The 21,485-nt window shown below is 48.5% G+C and overlaps 1 long non-coding RNA gene across 1 annotated transcript; it reads left to right on the top strand.

Moving 5' to 3' along the window:
- The first annotated feature begins 574 nt into the window (after positions 1-574).
- On the top strand, positions 575-20,725 carry LOC142574211 (uncharacterized). The gene is made up of 3 exons (XR_012826455.1): positions 575-633; positions 11,574-11,642; positions 20,464-20,725. It is a non-coding gene; the product is annotated as an uncharacterized LOC142574211 (long non-coding RNA).
- The last annotated feature ends 760 nt before the right edge of the window (positions 20,726-21,485 follow it).

Here is a 21,485-nt window from a genome sequence, read left to right as displayed (position 1 = left end):
CTGCAGTCGGCCTGCGCTGTTCAGCTCAATTGTTCGCAACTAAAGCTCGTATTTGTTTTAGATGTATGTAATGATGCTTCAACAGTAGTATACTGGAGACAAATGAGCGCTCTTTTTGAGATATGTTCGCGAATAGCGGCGCAGAAGGCTTAACGAGCAAGTTTGCTCATGTTTGCTGTAGCCGCGTCGAGATGGCAGCAAAGCCTCGGTTTAGTTTTGCATTCATTCGTCCTTTTCAAACAAGACATCCACAAGTCAGGCATTGAAGTGTTGGCGGTGCTTTGTACATGATGCATATGAGCTTCACGCTAGAACACGACTGCAACATCCTTGATGGTGCCGTATATTTTTGTGCTAGAGTTAGCCTTTCGCTCCATTCTGCTAACCTATACGTGTGTTTTGGGCCATGCAGTGCAGTCTATCTGTGTTAGCATTGTGTCTCACGCTAACGCTAAGGCAAGCGTTTTACTCTATACTAAATGTCTTTATTGTACTTTGATTCTTCTGCCTAACACTGCATTTCTCCAAATAAGCGAAATAATTTCAACCTCTAAGCCCATTTATTTCACTACTGCAGCAGCTCCACTAAAACCTGTGCCAACAACAACGCGTCCAGACTATTTCACCGGTTGGGTAAGTGATGCCTTGAATTCGCGATTCCTTAATGTGTAGTTGCCTTCAAAAATTGCAGTTATTGGGCTCAACCATGTACGATTTCTTCAAGAAATTGAAATGCTTATAAAGATCACAAACTGGCATGGCAACAATATTTTTGTGCAAAAAATATTCAAGGAATTGTTTGGCTACGTTACTCTAGTTTGCGTGAACCGACCTATACTATGTCCCCTTATATAGTGTTGCGTGCAGAATGTTACCACATGCCGGAAAGTGTCCATATACACCACGGCCGTACGTCACAAAGATGGGGTGACGCTGTAGTTGGGAGTGACTTTCATAAGGTTGGGACAGCGTCGCCGAGCAAGCGCGCCTACCTCAGTTGTCCATGGGTTTTACAACGATGTAAGCTCCACTGACCGACGAACTGAATAGTGGTGAATGAATGAATGAAACCACGTTTATTCCACATGAAATGCGTCGAAGACGCTGCGGTGGAAAGAGGAGGGGTGTTGTTGGAAAAGGGGAAGGGTAAGGCTGCCTCCGTTTTATTAATGAATGTCCTGGAGGCAGCTAAGTGGGGGCGGCATGACGCTTGTGGCTGTCGCGGAGCCGATCGCCGACGGGTGGTGCTGCAGGGTCCTGAAGGAACAGCAGCAGTGCTCACCAGAGCTCGATGGCATGGTCCGGAGACGTGGTATCCGGGCAAGCCCAAGTCCGGAGAGAAGAAGGCCAGGGTCCCCGCTGTATGGTGGCCAGGGCACGAAGCCTTGGTGGGATGTAGAGGGGGCACTACCAACAAAGGTGGTTTAGATCAGCACGACATGTGCACATGGAGCAGAACCCACTTACGGGTGGTGGTGTGCCACCCTTGTGGAAACGGTTCAACAAGTGAGGAGTAAGGAGGGTGCTTGTCTGGATTTTCCGAAGCAAGACTGACTCTCGCCGTGTGAATACCTTCGGTGGAAGTGACGGTATAGAGAGTGGATTGCCCACTGCTGCGAGGTAGGCGGCACGTCGTTGTTTGGTCGCATGCTTGTCTGCCATTGGGTCTGCTACCTCAGGTGGGGTAGCTAAGAGAAGATAAGGATTATCGGAGGCCCTGGCTAGCCCGGTAGAGAGATGAGCGCGCGCCAGTCTATGAGCCTTCTCGTTTCCAGGGATACCGCAGTGCGCAGGGACCCAGTGAATGGTGACATCGTGACCGCATTCGCGGAGCAGGCGTGCCTGGTGCCGGATATTCTGCAGTACGGGATCTCTGTAAATAATATTAGCACATGCCCGATGGGCAGCCGGGGAATCTGTGTACACATGATGGTGAACAGGGTCAGTTTGAGATGAAGTTGCGAGGGCCCACTCCAAATAATCTACGATGGCCATTAGCTCAGCGCGGGTGCTGGACATCGCTTCTGCTGATATGTGATGGCGGCGGTTCTGATTTTCATTTGTCTGGTCGTACCACGCAGTCGCATAACAGGCGTTACTACCGTCGTCTGCAGGCAGTGCAGCGTCCGTGCATACGATGCGTTCAGTCAAGGAGAGTGAACTCGTAGTCTTAGCATGCCTCTTGGCATATGCAGGGCGCCGCATTCGCTGAGTAGGGTCCATATTGAGAGGAAGTGGCCTGCCATCAGTGAGAGCCGTGATTTCCCACGGTGGCGTGTTGTTGGGCAAAATCGGCATTTTGTGGACGTCATACCCGAGGAGCATGAGCGTGTGTAGCCCGGCTTTTGTGGCGCGAAGTCTCGTCTCTTGTGCATAGATGTGCATGTCTACGAGCTCGGAGAGGTTGTTGAGTTTGCTACAACTTTTAAGCGCTTCGAGGCTTGTGTACCTTGGGAGTCCAGTTACAATGCGTTTGGCTTCGTTGTGGTGTGGTGTGTTGCGCCGAAAGACGCAAGAGGTTCAAGTTGTCATAGGTTTCTTTTAGAGCGCAGCTCTTTGGCGTCCGTTCCTGGGTTTCGCGTCGTCGTCCGCGTTGTCGTCGGCCTCGTACGCAGCTCCGCCCCCCTTTCATCCCCCCAGCGCTAGCAGCGACCGACTGATACCGCTGGATGCCGCTGACGCCGCTAGAGAGTCAAGATAACGTGACTGCATAGAACACCGTCGCCGCCATGCAGAAAAGGAGGAAAGGGTCCCCCCCCCCCTGTTCTTGTGTGGCGGATAGGGTGCTCTTCAGTTGCCGACGCGCCGGTTATTTCACGTAGGCCCCGGCACGTCGACGAATACGTGACCACCTTCCCACGTCTAGACCTGGTTCTTAGCGCTGCGGAAGCGAGGGTATCATATTGTTTGTGTCGGCATCGGCGGCGTTGTCCCTGAAACCAACTCCACAGCTGGGGTTGACTCACTATCGGCGTCAGCGGCATCAGTCAGTCGCTGCTATCTCTTCCCTCCTCCCTTTATCGTGTTGTCCGCTTCCTGCGCGCGCTTCTGCCCCCATCGTTTGCCGCTGGGTGTACACGCCGCCCCCCTCCCCCCTCTTCCTGCGAGTCTCCGGTTGTCAAAGCGCCGGCTCGAACTTAATTCCTTTCTTCGCTCCTCCTCCAATGCAACCCCTGTGCGGTGGCAATCAGAGAGCCAGATCGGTGGCGGCGGATCTGTATATGTGCACCGCCCGAGCCGAAATTGCCGCTGCCGCTCGCCCTGTGCGGTGGCAATCAGAGAGCCAGATCGGTGGTGGCGAATCTGTATATGTGCACCGCCCGAGCCGAAATTGCCGCTGCCGTTCGCCACTGCGAAATTATCTGCCAGTTCTTTCTGAGCCATGAGCGAGACGACCGATGGAAGTCCTCCGTCTGCTGCTGCTGCTGCTGCTGCTAAACGAGCTGGCAGAGCAGAGGCCCAGCGCCGTCGCCGTCAGAATCCAGAGGTGCGTGCCGCCGAAGCAGAAGCTTACCTAGTGGAGTCTTTGTTAAAGGAATACGTGTGAAAAATAAAAAAAAAATTCTGTGATAGCGCATACATGTGCTGCTCGATTTCTTTGCCTCAATCTATCGAAAAGGTGAAACAGCTTATTTGCTGCGCTCAAATTTCGCATTAGGAAGTAACGTAATCGTCAGTAATTTTTTTGATCAACAAAGTTGCAATTATTGAACCACCGTGGTAAAAAGCTAAAGTTGAATTATGATGCCAGCTCATCGATTACACACAAACTTTCTTAACAGTTAATTTCTGTCTTATTTAGCTTGTCGGGCATTAGCTAAGAAACATGCTGAGCATCGTAAATAGCGATGTCCTTCGAACTGCTTAACGCATGGTCTAGCGCTAGATCAGGGTTACCTTTGAATGCAGGCAGAGCGAGCGCTTGCACCTGAAATCACATCACATTAGCTGTATATATAGTGTAGCATGCTCTCACATACGCAGGCTAGATGGCCACACCTGCGTTAATTTTTTGTTATCGCTAGAATTACGCTATTTTTCTATGCTCTTATGTCTGAAAATTTTATTTCTGGCGTTGTAAGAAATACCTAATGCCACATGGAGCTGGTGAAACCAGGCCAGGAGAACCGGTGGCTTGCATAGTTGTAGGCGCGTGACACGCGCAAGTTCGCCGCAGTGGGGCATTGTGAAGTTGGCGGAGGACACTCGGATGTAGGAGTGGTGGTATGACGAAGAAGAGGCCACTGTCCTCAGCGTGAACAGTGCGGGGTTATATGGCTGCAACCATTCGCAAGAACATCGGAGGCAGTCCTCGCCAGACTCAAGCCGGTCATTGAGAGCTCTTAAAGAAGCCTCGCGGAGTTGTTTCTCGCCGACCTGGAGCAAACACGCCTTGTGCTGAAGATTGGTCACCCGCTATGCTGGACCATTCGTCGTGATTTACCTTCTGAGTGAAGTTGACTGTCTCGCGTCAGTGCTAGCAGAAGATGGTCCGCCAAGACCGAGCTCACTATACGGCCCGACTGAAGTATTTAATCAACAACCGCGTGGCTGAAAAACGCTGGGCGCTTGTATGCGAGTGTAGCAATACGACTTTCGTAAGATTGGGTGGTGAAAGACGTTGATCGCTGTACATTCTTGTCCTATCCAGTGGTCGCCAAGTACATATTCGTAAATAAACCCTGATTGTTAATGTAACAACTCTCTCATGGTATTTAAAGCAAAAGTATTGCGATGGTTTCCCTAAGAGGAAGATGAAGTGGAAAATAATTCATATGTGATCTTGGAAGCCTTCTTGTTTCCCACTTACGGCTGTAACCACCTGTCATTTCTAAATGCCTGTAACCGTACGCTTTCTTGTAAGGTCTGTGTGAGAGGTGCGGCGTACGTGACCTTTCTTTTCAAAGAAATACGCAAGCCTGAGGCGCTTGCTGCCTACATTTTCTTGCAATGACCAAATAAGCGTCAGGGCTGCCAAAGAGCAACCCTTGCGACCAAGTTATGTTTTCACGTCTTGCAGACCCTGAAACATCTTGCGGCACGTGCGGCCTGGACGCAGAACACAAATTGTCATGTATGAAAGGGCTTGCTGTCGCAACAGGTGGGGCGCTACGCTGATGTTCGCGAACGTCATTTTCTATTTACGAGTGCGGCGCATGTCTTCTACGAGACGGACGAGGATGACTACACATAATGCATATCTGAAAACAGTGTGGCTTATTTCTTTGTTAAGCTTTTTTTTGTTAGCTGGTTTCGAAATCAGAGCTCGCATCCTATTCCCAAATATCAACAGAGCCACACTTGTCGAACCTTCAGGATGTGCTAGTTTTGTGTAAAAATGTTAGCACCAACACAACCGAAGCTCATAATCGCAGACACATTATGAAAGGCATCGCTGGCGGCACTTTCAAACCCCGACTCATCGGTAACTGCCATAAAGTTCACACTACTGCTGTCGGTTGGAGCAACAAAACGTGGCCATTTTCAAGACGCGTTCAGTTGGATGCCCAACAGTGCCGCAAAACTATTGTGCGAGGATCGAATCTATCATGTCAGCTAACGATGGAAGAAACCAAGCCCGAGGCACAATTTTCGCCGCGAGCTGGAATCACTGCCCCCAGCAGCCGTTATTCTTGGTGTTTTAGAGAACAACCAACCAACTGTGTCCTTAATTAAAGCTGCCGTCAATCAAAATAGCGGGAATGCTGGTCTTTCCTCCGTTTGTTCAGTTCAGTTCACGCCACCGAAAAGGACGAGCCTCGCCAGTTCATAGCGCATTATGCCCAGCCTTCCTTCTTCGTGAACACAACCCAGCTGGATAACTACTGACCTATGTTTTTCAGGTGGTCTCCGGATAGCCAGCTTGCGCGCTACTGCCGCAGCTGATAGTCGGTATTGTATAAGTGGAGCACCCAAAATGTACGTCGTCTAGAGAGCAGCATCCAGCTTTAAATGCTGAATTTCGTCAAGTCACCCTTTCCAGCTACAGGCGCCCCTAAACCAGTCGTTCTTCGTCGTCAGAAAGGTAGTGGTCTCCTTCGGCGGCAGCCCACCAGTCCTTTTACCCTCGTACCGTGGCCGCTACTCTTCGGAAAACAAGAAATTCCGCTCACTGAGGTGACCCTGCAGTATTAAAATGCCCACAAAGTGCTTTTGAATGTAACTAATATAGGCAGCCTAATCGGCTTCCTCTCTTAGCTTTAATTATAGAAAGCAGCAGACAGCTAGCAATTTGACAACAGGATAGCCTTGAACCTGCCTCCATACCAACACGAACATTCTTACGCTTTTTTCCCATTTCCCCACCATTTTCCCCACCTCTCTTCAATAAGACTTAGTGTTCGAATACCACTCACTGGGTGAGGCTATTACATTTTGTCATGGCGTTAACACTGGCGATGTAAGCAGTATCAGATGATACACATCGACCGCGCCCCTGTCTCGGAGCGGCGAATCATACAAGAATGAACAACATGACGGCACAAGATGTCAAAGAGCCTTCATCTAGTCTATTAGCATCACTTTTTGTTTAATTCAAGCAAAAGGAGAGGGGCTGAATTCTCCGTGCCTGGTACGGTGACATAAATATAACTCAATATGGACGTGTAACTCTGCCGAGCATTAAAAATTAAGGTATCGGGCTTTACGTGCCAAACCCATTAGGAGTCACGCCGTCGTAGAGGTCTCTGGATTAATTTCGGCTACCTGGGGTTCTGCGTGCACAAAATGCATGGCACACAGGCATTCTTGCAGTTCGCCTCCCTTCCATTTTGATGACTGCGCTCCAGCAGAAGTTCTCACTGACACTAGTGGCCATGCCGTCGCTGGTATGCTTGTCCAACGTCAAGGGGATCAAGCTTGCGTCATAACGTAGGCCAGCCGTCTTAGCTCTCCATTCGAGGGCAATTACTCAATCATTGAGCGCAAATGATGTGCCTTCATTCGGGTTTCGAAGCTTTCAGCTGTATCATTTCACCCGGTCATTTTCTGTGTCCTTTCATCACCATGCCAAACCGTGGTTATCCTCGCTCAAGGACCCCACCGGTTGGCTTGGTCTCTCGGTGTTGCGCCTACGGATATGCACCTGTTCTATTGTTTACAAGTCCAGCCGCTTCAATGAAAACTTCAGTTGCTTGTTTCGGTGCCCCATGGATCCTCCCGACATTGCCAACTACGAGACTAAAATTTCGTCTATCTTGGACGTACTTGACATTCATGACGTACAGTTCCACGGCCGAGGGCAACGTTCGATAATCGACCGTTTAGGCTATACAACTAAGGACGCATCGCTCCGTACGTTGGTATTGCAAGATTGTGACTTATACAGTCAAAACCTTAAACCAGACGACACCGAGCGGCCGCTAATTGCGTTTGCGCACAGCGCACACGCGACAGCCCTCAAGCAAAATTCCGCACAAGCCTACTGCTGGTCATCTAGGCGTGGCACGTACATATTGCAAGGACGTGGGTTCAACGAGGATGTGGAGCACCATCACCACCAAATACGCTTTAGCAGTCGTCAAAGAAAACCAACAATGTATTCTTCGCCTCTACGTTTAACCTAAAAACCCGCGCTACTTCAACCTCGTCCCCACTGGCACATACCCGCTGCAATATAGTTGTGCCAAATATAGGAGTGTTATTTGCTCCCCTTTTAGAAAAAATCATCGTACCGACGATAGAGGCTTCGAAAACAGCGATAAAAAAACTGCGACTTGTCAGTCTACAGAGTGCGGCTTCATACGAAGCACGTGAACGACCTGTGACGAGAGGGGCGACGAAGATTGAACCGGCGATAAAGGCCGATCCACACGACGGACCAAGTCCGCGGGCCGATCGGTCACGTGATGCGACGTCACGGCCCGCCGCGGTCCGGTCCGGCGCTGAGCACATCCACACGGCGGACCACCATAGCAGACGGCAGAGCGGACCAAACAGCTACACTCTCAGCCAGAGTGTTATTGTTATCATTCCCGCTCGAGTCCCACAAAGCCGGGAACTGCTCAACGAGGTATACAAAATGAAAAAAAACCTCCTCGTCACTCCACACATGGTGTTTAAAAAAATATATCTGCTGCACGCACGTGTAGGCGGAACGGTGGACGTGAAACGACTGGCTTGACTGGCTTTTGCTGAGCCCAAAACTAGAATGGATTTGGCTGAAGACACTGTTGCCGGACAACATTCGTTGGCGAAGCCAGAATCGCTGCGGTTTGCATGCGGCCCGCCGCCAAAACGGAAGCGGGAAAAGCCTCGGCGACTTGTTGGACCGCGAGGGCCGCGGTCTTGCGCGGGCCAACGGCGGTACGCACGAACTGGTGACGCCCTATCACGTGATGCGGGGACCGCGGTCCAAAAGAGGAATTTGGTCCGTCGTGTGGATCGGCCTTAAAGAGGCGGGCCGTGCATTTCCCAGCAGGTGTCATCAACTGACCTCCGGCGGTTGTCATGTCAGACACATGCCATGGTGTCTTTACCTTCCTTAGTTTGTCGGTGAGCTGTAAGCTTATGATTGAAAAATGGGAGCCAGTGCCAACAAGCGCGGCTACTTGGTGGCTTTAAATGCGAACAATGACGTCGGCGCTGACGACGTCAATTACGTATTTCGTAGTTGCATCCGTCGTATTCCTAGTTGTATCCGGCGTCTTTTTCGTCATCCGTGTCTTCACGTTGTCATTCGTCGATAACGGGCGATGCGGAGAAGTTAAATTAGTAGCAACCTCACCCCCTGAGGTCGCTGCAGCTAGTTTCCCCGTCGAGAGCTAGGGGACCTGCCCCTAATGACATCGGTAAAACTACGATGAGTCGGCGAATTGTAGCGCGCAGGAAAGGGAGAAGGAGAATGTGGTCGAGGCGTCATCGTATTTTGCGGCTGACTCTTCACAGGCGCATCGTTGTAGGTGCGTCGACGATCATACGGAGAATAGGCATAGTTAGCAGGAAAGCTTGGGTATTGAGTGGCTCGATAGCTGTTCCATTTCTGGGAAACTCGATAGACGTGTCCAGCTTCGCCACAGTGGTTGTACACTGGTCAGCGGTCGGCGTTGTGCCACATATCGGTTTTCCGACGCTGATAGTTCGGCGGCAACTCTCCATGGAGACAAGGAGTAGTGTGCGCATGTCGAAGATACGGCATTGTTCTTGCTGACGTCATCGGCGGGGTCGGTAGAGTCGACGGTGGTATCGTCATAGACTCTGTTTCCAGCGTAGGTGATGTTCTAGTTGTGGGTGTCAAGGTGGTCGAAGTTGTGTTGATTGGACGGCGAACAGTCTCCGCATGAGTAAAGCGCCGCGGCACGTTACCAAGGACTGGCGATGAAAAAGCTAGCTCAATTCTTCCCGGACCACGTCAGCTTCAAAAGATAACGCTGGCGCCGGTTCCGTTGGCTGCAACAACACATCCTAGCTGCCGACGCTCTCCTCGCACAACCTATGGGACAACTTCGCGCAGAGGCCGGTCGTTATTTGCTGCCAGCACGGAAGTGTTCGCCGCCAAGTTACTCATGACATGCTGGTGGTATCGTTGCTGTAGGGCCAGTTCAATGGCTGCAGCCTCTTTTGTGAACTCCACCACTGTTGTCGGTGGATTTCTCAAGGCTGGCAAACACTTGCTCTTTCCCTCCCCGCAAGAGATACCGCAGCTTTATTTCCTCTGGCATGTCGGGGTCTGCCCTACGAAAAAGACGGGCCATGTCTTCTGAGAAAATTGCAAAGCTCTCATTGGATTTTTGAATGCCGATTTCAAGGAGACGCTGCGCCTTTTGACTTCTGTCGATGCTTGTAAAGGCATCGCGGAAGTCGTTACACATGGCAAAGCTCCTCTGCCGGTTGAAGTACCACGCACGAGCATTGTCCTTCAGATATAAATAGTTTGTCCTCCGAGCTGGTCTTATGGTTCTACTTGGCGACGTGCTCGAACTGGTCTAGCCAATTTTAGATGTCTTACAAGGCATCACCATGAAAGCTCTCCGGATCCATACGATTCTGCAGTGTTACCTGCGATGGAGCTGAGGTAGTCACGATAACTGTAGGAGGCAAACAATTTCTCGAAGTTTCTTACAGGGGACTGGACTCGGGCGCTAGGCCTAGCAGGCGACGACTAAAACGGCGGACCAGTGTTTCGACGTGCGATGGCGATTCCATGCTCGATCGTTGGCTCCGGGAAGCGGTGTCCAGCATGAATAATATAGAGGAACGCCACCAGGATAACGACGTTGGGTCGACGAGGATGTGGAACAGCGCCACCAACCAACACAATTTATCAGTCCTAAAAGCAAACCAACAACGTCTTCTTCGTCTCCACGCTTAACCTAAATACCCGCGCTGTTGTGATCCTGAAGAAAGGGGTCCATGTCACTTGCATACGGAGACAGGGCGTTTCTTCTTGTCTAGAGTCATTCACAACATTCTGCGCTGCTACTCTACACTAGATGACCGCCGCTTGCTACCCGCAGAAAAATTGGCTCCCCTAGTGAATGAACAGCCCACCGACTGAGATTCCTTTACTGAACGTGTGTGCCAGCCACAGGTATAGGAACCTGCCTTTGCCAAAGTTAGCTTCGCGTAGAATTAAGCCCATCATGCAGTGACGTATCGGCTATTTCTTGAGGGAAGGGGGCAAACCACAATTTTACCTCTCTCTCTCTCTCTTGATATATATATATATATATACATATATATATAGTGAAATGCTATTACAAAATGTCGCCCGAGAGCCGCCGCATCGATTCCGATAGGACAGAATAGCGGATAGCCAATATAAGCGAAGCTGGCAGTTTTATCGGCTGTATGAACTTGTCAACACTCGCTTACTAACCAAATTACCAAGCATGACGTCTGCGCACAGGCAAACGTCGACACAACACACTCTATGGCCGCGGGCACTCGCTGTTAAAACACTAGCGGGAGGAAGTGCAGCAGCAGCAGCAGCAGCAGCGCGCGAAGCGAGCTTCGTGTTGTCTGTCGCTTCGACGCACACAGAGCGGCTAGAACACGTCACGTACAAAGCTACAAGGCTCCGCCCCGCTTGGACTGTGCGCCCAAAGCTGATCGCTTTCAAGACAAAGCCTGCGCGCGGCCGCGGCGTATCTAGCTGCTCCAGCTGCTGCCGAAGTACAACGCCTTTCTACCTTGCCTCCACAGGGTTCCTTGCACGCAACGGAAGATGGCGCACTCCTCCGCTTTCCTCTCTTGCGCACGCGAGATTCAGGCGGGGTCGTCGGTTCAGCCTCGCATGTTTTCACTCGAACATACAGCATACGGTATGCGACGACGGTGTTATTGGCCCTGGACATTATACGGAACGTCAACGGCAACGACAAAGAATGTGCCAGCAGTGTGAAAAAGAAGTGAAAGAGCCTGGAAATGCTTCTGTCAGTTATAGATATATATTTAACAGACATATACCTGTTTATCAATCATACATGGTGAACCATGCGGGCCCGAAACATTATTTTAATTTCCATTAATTTCTTGCAAGAGTATTAAATCTGAAGGAGATAAGGAACATGAACAATATCTCAATCTTAATGAGCTAATAGATGGTTCTTGTTACCGTGAACTCTTTTTTACAGGAGGAAGTTATTTCTGAGGACTGCTACGACGAAAATATTGAGCCTCGTCGAGATGGAGGTCGTTGTTTGGTCAGTGCATATTACGTACGCGTTTTTCGTTTCGTTGAGCCCTTGCTCCGCGATTATCAATGCTCTGGAACTCTAGTGTATATATATATATGTATATATATATATATATATATATATATATATATATATATATACACACATGTGTGTGTGTGTGTGCGTGTGTGTGTGTGTCTGTGGACGCCGGCTGCATGGCTGCGCCGCTGCGTCGCCATCATCACCTTCTGGGCCTGGCTCAGGCGCCCGTAAAACGAGCAGCCAGCTTGGAGCCAGAGCGCGTGCAGCGCCGACGAGGAAGTGGTTCCGTTGGCCTAAGGCTTCGGGCAGTAAAGGTTGTTTCTTGAGTAGCTCTTGCACCCGGTGTCGTCAATGAGAACCTCAGCTGGCAATTGGCTCTGTGTCGCTGCCCTGAGCCCTGATTTGGCGCCAGTAACGTGGGACCAGCTGGTGGTTCTCAGAAGGCTCTAGTTTGTTAGCTGGGGCTTTTGACCTTTTGACGGTAGCGTGGTGTCTTTTGTGATTGGTTTACAATGAGGCATAGCGCATAGTAAAAAAAACAAGGCCATTTCTATAGGCCAACTGTCAGTTCTCCTGGCAAACGAAGTGAGCTCGTTCATTGTTTGCTCGTGAGTACATGATGACGTATTCTTGTAATCCACATGCCGTTCCTAATTAGTTGCTATATAATCTTTTTCTTAAAAAATTTCAGTTAGACCAGCGCTTGCCCTGTCTTCATTCCTCTGTTTCGTTCGTGTGCGCACTGCCCAATAATGAATGGCTTGGTTTACTGCTGCTTGTACGGCGTTATTTGTACGCACATATCTTTTGCGCCTTGGTTCCCTGGTTTGCTTTGTCTGCTTTCCATGGAGATGCTCTCTTTGGCATGCAAGGCAGTCTTGGCAGACGACGAACAGCAACCTGAAGCCTCGACTGTGGCAAGAACTGGAGCCTGTGAAACCGGTGAGTGACAAGACGCGATGGGCTCATCGCCTTTGGGCCAGGTTGCCGCGTTATGCCAGAGTTTAACGGCTCGACACGCGGACATTGCCGCCGCCACGTGCACAGGTCACGAGCGCGCGCAGGCCCGTAGCAATGACGAAGCTGACGTTGGACGTTCCGCCCTTTAGCGACCACAACACCGGGAAATCTGTCACTGATTTTCTGGATGATTTGGCCCTTCACAGAAAGATTTCAGTGTTTCGGAGCTTGACTTGTTGCCAGTTGCACTTTGAAGTACCGCAGGACAGTGGCTGCGCCTGCAGCCTCCGTTCCTTTCCGAGGACCAACCTGTCGCGGCGTTTCGTGCGGAGTTCCTGCTGGTAGACTGCGGCTACCACGTACGAAGCGAGCTGGGGGACTCCGGAAGTTTGCACCACCAGGGGTTCTTTAACGTGCACCTAAACCTAAGTACACGGATGTTTTTACAATTCTCCCCCATCGAAATGTAGCCACCGTAGCCGGGATTCAATGGCGTGGCCTCGTGCTGAGCAGCCCAACACCATTGCCCCTAAGGAACCATGGCGGGTGATTTAGGTTTGTGTGATCTCGTGCTGTTACGAGTAATGTTGCCTGACGGCATCTATATAATTTGGGAAGCGCTGTAGCTGTTGTCGGTAATATCGGAGTATGAGGGTAGTGCTCACGTCAAAGAGTCTAGGAAACGAACTATTTTTCTTTTCCTATGTGAAGATATTTCACTGCTCTACCTCGCCACAGAATATCTTCTTTTGTTCCAGTAAAATGCTAGTGACGCGAAGCGGTCACCATAGCGAGGCGATGTTTACAGTTTGTCTACAGGGCCTGCTCTGCAGCATGCTCCGCCCAGCCATGAACATGGCCTCCAGCATAACCCTAAACACTTAGTATGGCGCTGGCATTCTTAAGGTACTTCACTCACTTTGCCCAGGCTATCTCGCTGTGTAACTATCTATGTCTGTGACTATTTTCCCGCCAACCTAAGTCACTGTGTAATCTATGGTTCAATGGGTACGGCATCGGGCTGCGTTCTGAGGAAATAGGGCTCAATGCCAATCGTTAATCTAACATGGCTGACTGAGTAAATTGCAATATGAACATATGTAGCGCTCTTCAACGAAGCTCTTTTATTCCGACGTTGGTCAATATAGCTGCGGAACGGGGTATGTATAACGCTCTTCAAGGAAATTCCTTGACGCGGGCTTGGAGCACTGGATACGTTCAACTCGGTGTTTGTTGGTCTTGAAAAGACCTTTTGATGCCAACGAAACTGGCTATGAACTAGCAGGTGCCTGCCATTCGTCGATGAAAATCTTCGCCTCCAACTTGGGTTACTAGATATGTGCCGCTGGCAACTTACCGCTGTTTAATGAGAAAATGATTCTGCAGGGCTCATCTCGAGATGAATGTCAACGCACTTCGTCATCATAATCATCATCATCATCAGCCTGGTTGCGCCCACTGCGGGGCAAAGGCCTCTCTCATACTTCTCCAACTACCCCGGTCATGTACTAATTGTGGCCATTACGTCCCTGCAAACGTCTTATTGTCATCCACCCACCTAACTTTCTGCCGCCCCCTGCTACGCTTCCCTTCCCTTGGAATCCTGTCCGTAACCCTTAATGACCATCGGTGATCTTCTCTGCTCATTACATGTCCGGCCCATGCCCATTTCTTTTTCTTAATTTCAACAAAGATGTCATTTACCCGCGTTTGTTCCCTCACCAATCTGCTCTTTTCTTATCCCTTAACGTTACACCCATCATTCTTTCCATAGCTCGTTGCGTCGTCCTCAATTTCAGCAGAACCCTTTTCGTAAGCCTCCAGGTTTCTGCCCCACACGTGAGTGTTGGTAAGACACAGTTGTTATACACTTTTCTCTTGAGGGATAGTGGCAACCTGCTGTTGATGATTTGAGAATGCCTGCCAAACGCACTCCAGCCCATTTTTATTCTTCTGGTTATTTCAGTCTCATGATCCGGATCCGTGGTCACTACCTGCCTTAAGTAGATGTATTCCCTTACGACTTCCAGTGCCTCGCTGCCTATCGTAAACTGCTGTTCTCTTCCGAGACTGTTAAACATTACTTTGGTTTTCTGCAGATTGGTTTTCAGACCCGCCCTTCTGCTTTGCCTCTCCATGTCAGAGAGCATGCATTGCAATTGGTCTCCAGAGTTACTAAGCGAGGCAATATCATCAGCGAATCGCAAGTTGCTAAGGTATTTTCCATCAACTTTTATCCCCAATTCTTGCCACTCCAGGTCTCTGAATGCCTCCTGTAAACACACTGTGAATAGCGTTGGAGGGATCGTATCTCTCTGTCTGACGCCTTTCTTTATTGGGATGTTGTTGCTTTTTTATGGAGGACTACGGTGGCTGTGGAGCCGCTATAGATATCTTCCAATATTTTAACATATGGCTCATCTACACCCTGTTTCCATAATGCCTCCATGACTGCTGAGGTTTCGACAGAATGAAACGCTTTCTCGTAATCAATGAAAGCTACATATAAGCGTTGGTTACATTCCGCACATTTCTCTATCACCTGATTGATAGTGCGAATATGACCTATTGTTGAGTAGCCTTAACGAAATCCTGTCTGGTCCTTTGGTTGACAGAAGTGTACGGTGTTCCTGATTCTATTTGTGATTACCTTAGTAAATACTTTGTAGGCAACGGACAGTAAGCTGATCGGTCTATAATTTTTAAAGTCTTTGGCGTCCCCTTTCTTATGGATTAGGATTATGTTAGCGTTCTTCCAAGATTCCGGTACCCTCGAGGTCATGAGGCACAGTGTATATAGGGTGGCCAGTCTTTCTAGGACAATGTCCCTACCATCCTTGAACAAATCTGCAGTTACCTGATCTTCCCCAGCTGCCTTCCCCCTTAGTATAGCTCTCAAGGCGTTCTTTACTTCTTCCGGCGTAACCTGTGGGATTTCAAGTTCCTCTAGACTATTCTCTCTCACATTATCGTCGTGGGTGCTACAGGTACTGTATAAATCTCTATAGAACCCCTCAGCCACTTGAACTATCTCATCCATATTAGTAACGATATTGCCAGCTTTGTCTTCTAACGCATCCATCTGATTCTTTCCTATCCCTAGTTTCTTCACTGCTTTTAGGCTTCCTCCGTTCCTTACAGCATGTTCAATTCTATCCATATTATAGTTCCTTATGTCAGCTGTCTTACGCTGGTTGATTAAGTTATAAAGTTCTGCCAGTTCTTTTCTAGCTGTAGGGTTAGAGGCTTTCATACATTGGCGTTTCTTGATCAGATCTTTCGCTTCCTGGGATAGCTTACTGGTCTCCTGTCTAACGGAGTTACCACCGACTTCTATTGCGCACTCCTTAATGATGCGCATAAGATTATCGTTTATTGCTTCAACACTAAGGTCCTTTTCCTGAGTTAAAGCAAATACCTGTTCTGTAGCTTGATCCGAAATTCCTCTACTTTCCCTCTCACCGCTAACTCATTGATCGGCTTCTTATGTACCAGTTTCTTCCGTTCCCTCCTCAAGTCTAGGCTAATCCGAATTCTTACCATCCTGGTCACTGCAGCGCACCTTGCCGAGCACGTCTACATCTGGTATGATTGCAGGTTTGCGGAGAGTATGAAGTCGATTTCATTTCTAGTCTCACCATGTGGGCTCCTCCACGTCCACTTTCGGCTAACCCGCTTGCGGAAAAAGGTATTCATTATCCGCATATCATCCTGTTCTGCCAACTGTACTAATAACTCTCCCCTGCTATTCCTAGAGCCTATGCCATATTCCACCACTGACTTGTCTCCAGCCTGCTTCTTGCCTACCCTGGCATTGAAGTCGCCCGTCAGTATAGTGTATTTTGTTTTGACTTTACCCATCGCCGATTGCTCGTCTTCATAAAAGCTTTCGACTTCCTGATCATCATGACTGGATGTAGGGGCGTAGACCTGTACTACCTTCAATTTGTACCTCTTATTAAATTTCACAACAAGACCTGCCACCCTCTCGTTAATGCTATAGAATTCCTGTATGCTATCAGATATATCCTTATTAATCAGGAATCCGACTCCTAGTTCTCGTCTCTCCGCTAAGACCCGCTTGCACAGCACGTGCCCGATTTTTAGCACTGTATATGCTTCTTTTGTGCTCCTAACCTCACTGAGCCCTATTATATCCCATTTACTACCCTCTAATTCCTCCAATAACACTGCTAGACTCGCCTCACTGGATAGCGTTCTAAGTTAAATGTTGCCAGGTTCAGATTCCTTAGCATTGAATTAATAATACGCCACAACTTATTAGCGATGTCGAAACCAGTTAGGTATGAGGCGCATACTGTAGTGGCCCTCCTCTTTTTACTTCCTAAAGAACACTCGGCACCCTCTAGCGGCGTCCCCGCGAAGTCTGTGCGTAGCCTCCGTAATGCATGGCGCGCCATTGCTTGCAAACGCTAAAAAACGCGTCATACGGCAACTGTGTTCTTCACTCGCGCTTGTTTTTGGACACAATAAGACATGTAGTGAACGTGCGGAAAAGTCCTTACTGGGTCTACGAGACTACATTCGCGTAAAATTTTAGAAGGCAGCGCCATTTGCCTCTCAAAGGCGGATGCACAAGACCCTCCAGCAATGGGCACGCGCACTAGACATCCGTCATGAGTCGGCTGACCGGCGATCCCGCCGACTGAGAACATGGCAGCCCGCGCTTCGAACTGTGACGTGTCCCGTCAGCGGGACTATTTCTTTATTCGCTCAGGCAATATTCTGCTGTGGTTTCGTAATCTGGGCGGGGCTTCTCCTGCCTCCCTCAATTGTTCCCGACTATAGAAGATGTTGCCCTCCACGCATCAGGGGCGGCAAAATGCACCATTAGAACCCGTGGTCCTTCCATCATCATCACGTTTTATTCGCCATTCCATCGTAATCATGGTGCCTTCATTCAATAATGATGTTGTCGCGGTTTTTACCCCATAATAGTCATTGTGTCGTCGTGAGATTATCGTTCTTATGTCACCGTGATAATATATCATTTTAATGACGTCGCAGTTTTTCTATCGCGATCCCATTCATGTTATGCCGTATTCGCCACGCCACCATCGTCGTACAGACATCATCGGGCCATTTCATGCCTTCATCATGACTTATGTCATCGTCAGCAGTCATGTGATAGTCCTAATATAGCCGGCATTTTTCCACTTTAATCATCCAACGTCACATTTATCATTTGAATCGTAGAGCCGTCGTTCTCGGGATTGATGTGTCGTTGTCATGCCATCGTCGTCATTGGGTAGTGGTCATGCATGTTGACAAACCGTTGTCGTTATGCCATCGCCGTCGTTCGATCTTCGTCATCCCACATTTATCATCCGGTCCCTGTCACACCGTCTTTGTGACGCCGTCCTCGCAACACCGTCATCGTCATACAGTCGCGATCATCCCATTGTCCTCATGCCGTCGTGGTCGCGCTACCATCGTTACACCACCGCTATTTTTTTTTCAGAATCTTCCTATTGTCATCAAGCCGTGGTAGTGATACTGACTTTGACTGCGCCGTTTATTCTTAGAAAATTGTCAGTAGTTTAAAAGTGAACGCTCTAAACATCCTTTTCACTTAAATGGCATGTACAAAGCAAGATATTTAGACCCCCAAGTAATTCCGCGAGATCGAGCCGCCTAGTCCGCACCACACCTAAGGCTTACATATTCGCATTACCTACTCGTTACCATACTGCTAATTTTTTACGCAGAAGCTTTCTTTCCCTACCCTCCCAGGGTTTCGTATGGGTTGATCGATCGCTGGTCGGATTCTTGCCGAGTAAATTCAACATCACTGTTTAAAAAAGAAAAGCGCACCCACTGGTTGGTTGGGACATTGGCCACTAGAGCAGCAGCCCTATTCTAAAACAGCTAGGTCACAAAAATATTTACTTCTTGCAACAAAATTGCACCTAGAGGTCTCCTACGCTCTAGGCTACCTGAAACTTAATATTCAGGCGCACACGAACAACCTATGCTTCTCTCGCGGCCACACCAACTACCTCTTTCAGATGGTCATCGCGTGTTGTCTATGTTCATTTCCACACGATGGCACCCACCCAAAGCAGGGGATTCGACAAGAAAATTGGCGGCGCATATCGGGCTGCAAACTATCTCTTCGAGCAGATCACAACGTTTTGATGCTGATGAAATTTATTTCCATACCACTGAACATACCCGCAATCGCGGATCGACCAAAGAACGTGTGCAGGGCAGCTATCTTGTACACGTTCGAAAAGCCGACGTACAATTTCGCCTCGCGCGATTGTCCAGGCTGCACCGATATCACGGCCTAGGCCAGCCTATTCCAACCGAGTGAGGAGAAATCGAACGTCGGCTTTTCGAACGTGTAAAAGATAGCAGCCCAGGTGTTTATTACGATGATACTTTCCACACTGTGGCACATACCTACAACTTGGGATAAAAAACGTGTCGACGTCTTGATCACGATGCCGATTTCCATACTATTTCACGTGCCCCCATTGGGAGTTCTGCGAGGAAGTGGTCCGTACATTTCAAATAATGAAGAAGGAATGCCGAGGAACAAGCCAGTTGCGCGTGCCATTATGTGCGCTCCAATTTACTCTACGATAAAGATGCAGGAACGAAGTGGGCAACTTTATTGCATTTCATTAGCTGCTTCACGAAAGTCTTTGTTTGAGGTAGATTCAAACATTTGATCTGCATAATTTATTATCTTCTAATATATGCATGACGCACTAAGCCTTATTAATTAATTAATTATGGGGTTTTACGTGCAAAACCACTTTCTGATTATGAGGCACGTCGTAGTGGAAGACTCCGGAAATTTCGACCACCTGGGGGTCTTTAACGTACACCTAAAGCTAAGTACACGGGTGTTTTCGCATTTCGCCCCCATCGAAATGCGGCCGCCATGGCCGGGATTCGATCCCGCGACCTCGTGCTCAGCAGCCTAACACCATAGCCACTAAGCAACCACGGCGGGTCGCACTAGGCCTTTGTCTCGAGCGTGGACACTGCGCAGTAAAGCTGAGTAGTTTCCACAACATTATGAATGTACAACAGCTTATCGGCTACAGTGTTAATATTTAATGCTACACGCAAAAGCCGCATCACATAGGGAAGGTGCTTTGCGTCGATCCTCAATCTCTTGCATGCGTAATCATGCGAACGACAATTCAACATTGAAGTCGGATATCTGGGAGCACAGACAGGCTAGAGGAATTCTTCCAACTGATACTGTTTAGAAACACTACTGCCTCTAACTTTTCAATACAAGCATACCCCCTTACTGCAGTCAAAAAGTTAATTATTAAATTTTAGTTATTTGTGCTGCTGACAGCAATAGTTATCATGGAAATTTGTGTCCCCCTGGCCACATAACTTATTTGCATAGGTGGTCGTCGCGTGCCTCCAGTGCCTAAATTTAAGAAAACCAAAAAGCCTAATTCTGAACACTCTTGCATATTGCTATTAGGATCATTATATCTTAGTTGTTTTCAGTACACTGTAGCATCGTAATCTTACGTAACCATTCGCTACACATCAGCTACATTTTCATACAACCGTTCTCTACAAATTCTCAATGATTTCCATTGTGTAGATGTCAACTACACTTTTGGCACATTTGGATATAGCTGGCTGCCACATGTTTTACTAGTCAATGCAGGATTCTTAGCTATACTTACTGAAATATTTTACGAAAAACAACCTTCTGAAAGGCGCAATGCTACGTTATCTGATTAATATTTTTGCCTAATATTTATCACTGAACACAAAGTTAGCTGGGTAATGGAAAGATTTTACTACCATGCTAAAAGTCATTATTATCTGTATTCTTTCACAGGTCAGCCCATCAAGGAAAGATCTTGGTACAGGAGGTGAATGCTGGGTGGGTGTGTGCAGGAACGGCATATGCTTCTACCCGAAACGTGCGAAATGCGCTACGATGTAACACTACGCGAATGATACGCCTACCAGTGCTCAATTTTCCCGCGTGAAATACCATGGCAGACCAAAAATGTCGAGAATGAATAAAAACATCCGCAGTTGTTTATGGTGAAAAGCAGCGCGAATTGGGCATTGATGGACAGAATAAATACATGAATAAGTGGTGTCCAACTTGCCTCACTTTCAGCCTTGTTGCTGCTCGGTTACCTAAATATACTTGAGCACTTCAGTGAGAAGTTAAATGTACTTCAGTGGCAGTACTGTGCCACTCATTGTGCCACAAGTGAAGGCGCTACTCATCGTTCGCAGGCACCGGCACGGCCCCCTCCTCATTTCGAGGGCTTCGCATGCTGTTTTGGCGGTGCCACTAGATGGCGCAGCGCGTCCATAAAGAAGCGCTAGAGAGAAGCCCTATTACCGCATAAAGCCTTTCTTTGTCGGCCGAGATATAGCGGTGCTCATAGCGGTATTTTTCACTTCTTAGCCATGTAGAACCAAATAATTTTAATGAGCGCCTGCAGAAGTTGGCGTTCCTCGGAAAAGTAAATAAATTTGCATTGTGTTTAAAGATATAACTCTTATCAGTCAGCCCTCACAATACAGTTTGCGTTACCATCTTAACACAAGTGTGTGTGAGTCACGTATCATGGAGATACGGGCCTGATGTACGTTTGTACGATGTATGATGTACGTGTAACGACCAATACATTTCTGCATGCGTAAAAGTCTAGGCTACGATAAGCGACGAATTTAGCAGTGAGTTTTACTGCATATGGGTTAAAGCGCAGTGAAGAAGAGAGGTGTGTGAAGTTCAGGTATGTCTATCGAAAGAGGTGCATCCACAAGGCCGCCGTGTTGACGACCCCGACTGTCCGACGGTAGTTCTTGCCAAAAATTGTTGAAGGTTTTAAGCTTTTG

This window comes from Dermacentor variabilis, chromosome 3 (assembly GCF_050947875.1).
Source record: "Dermacentor variabilis isolate Ectoservices chromosome 3, ASM5094787v1, whole genome shotgun sequence".
NCBI classification, from domain to species: Eukaryota; Metazoa; Arthropoda; class Arachnida; order Ixodida; family Ixodidae; genus Dermacentor; species Dermacentor variabilis.
Note: the sequence above shows the minus strand (reverse complement) of the source record. Positions and strands in the feature narration are given on the sequence as shown.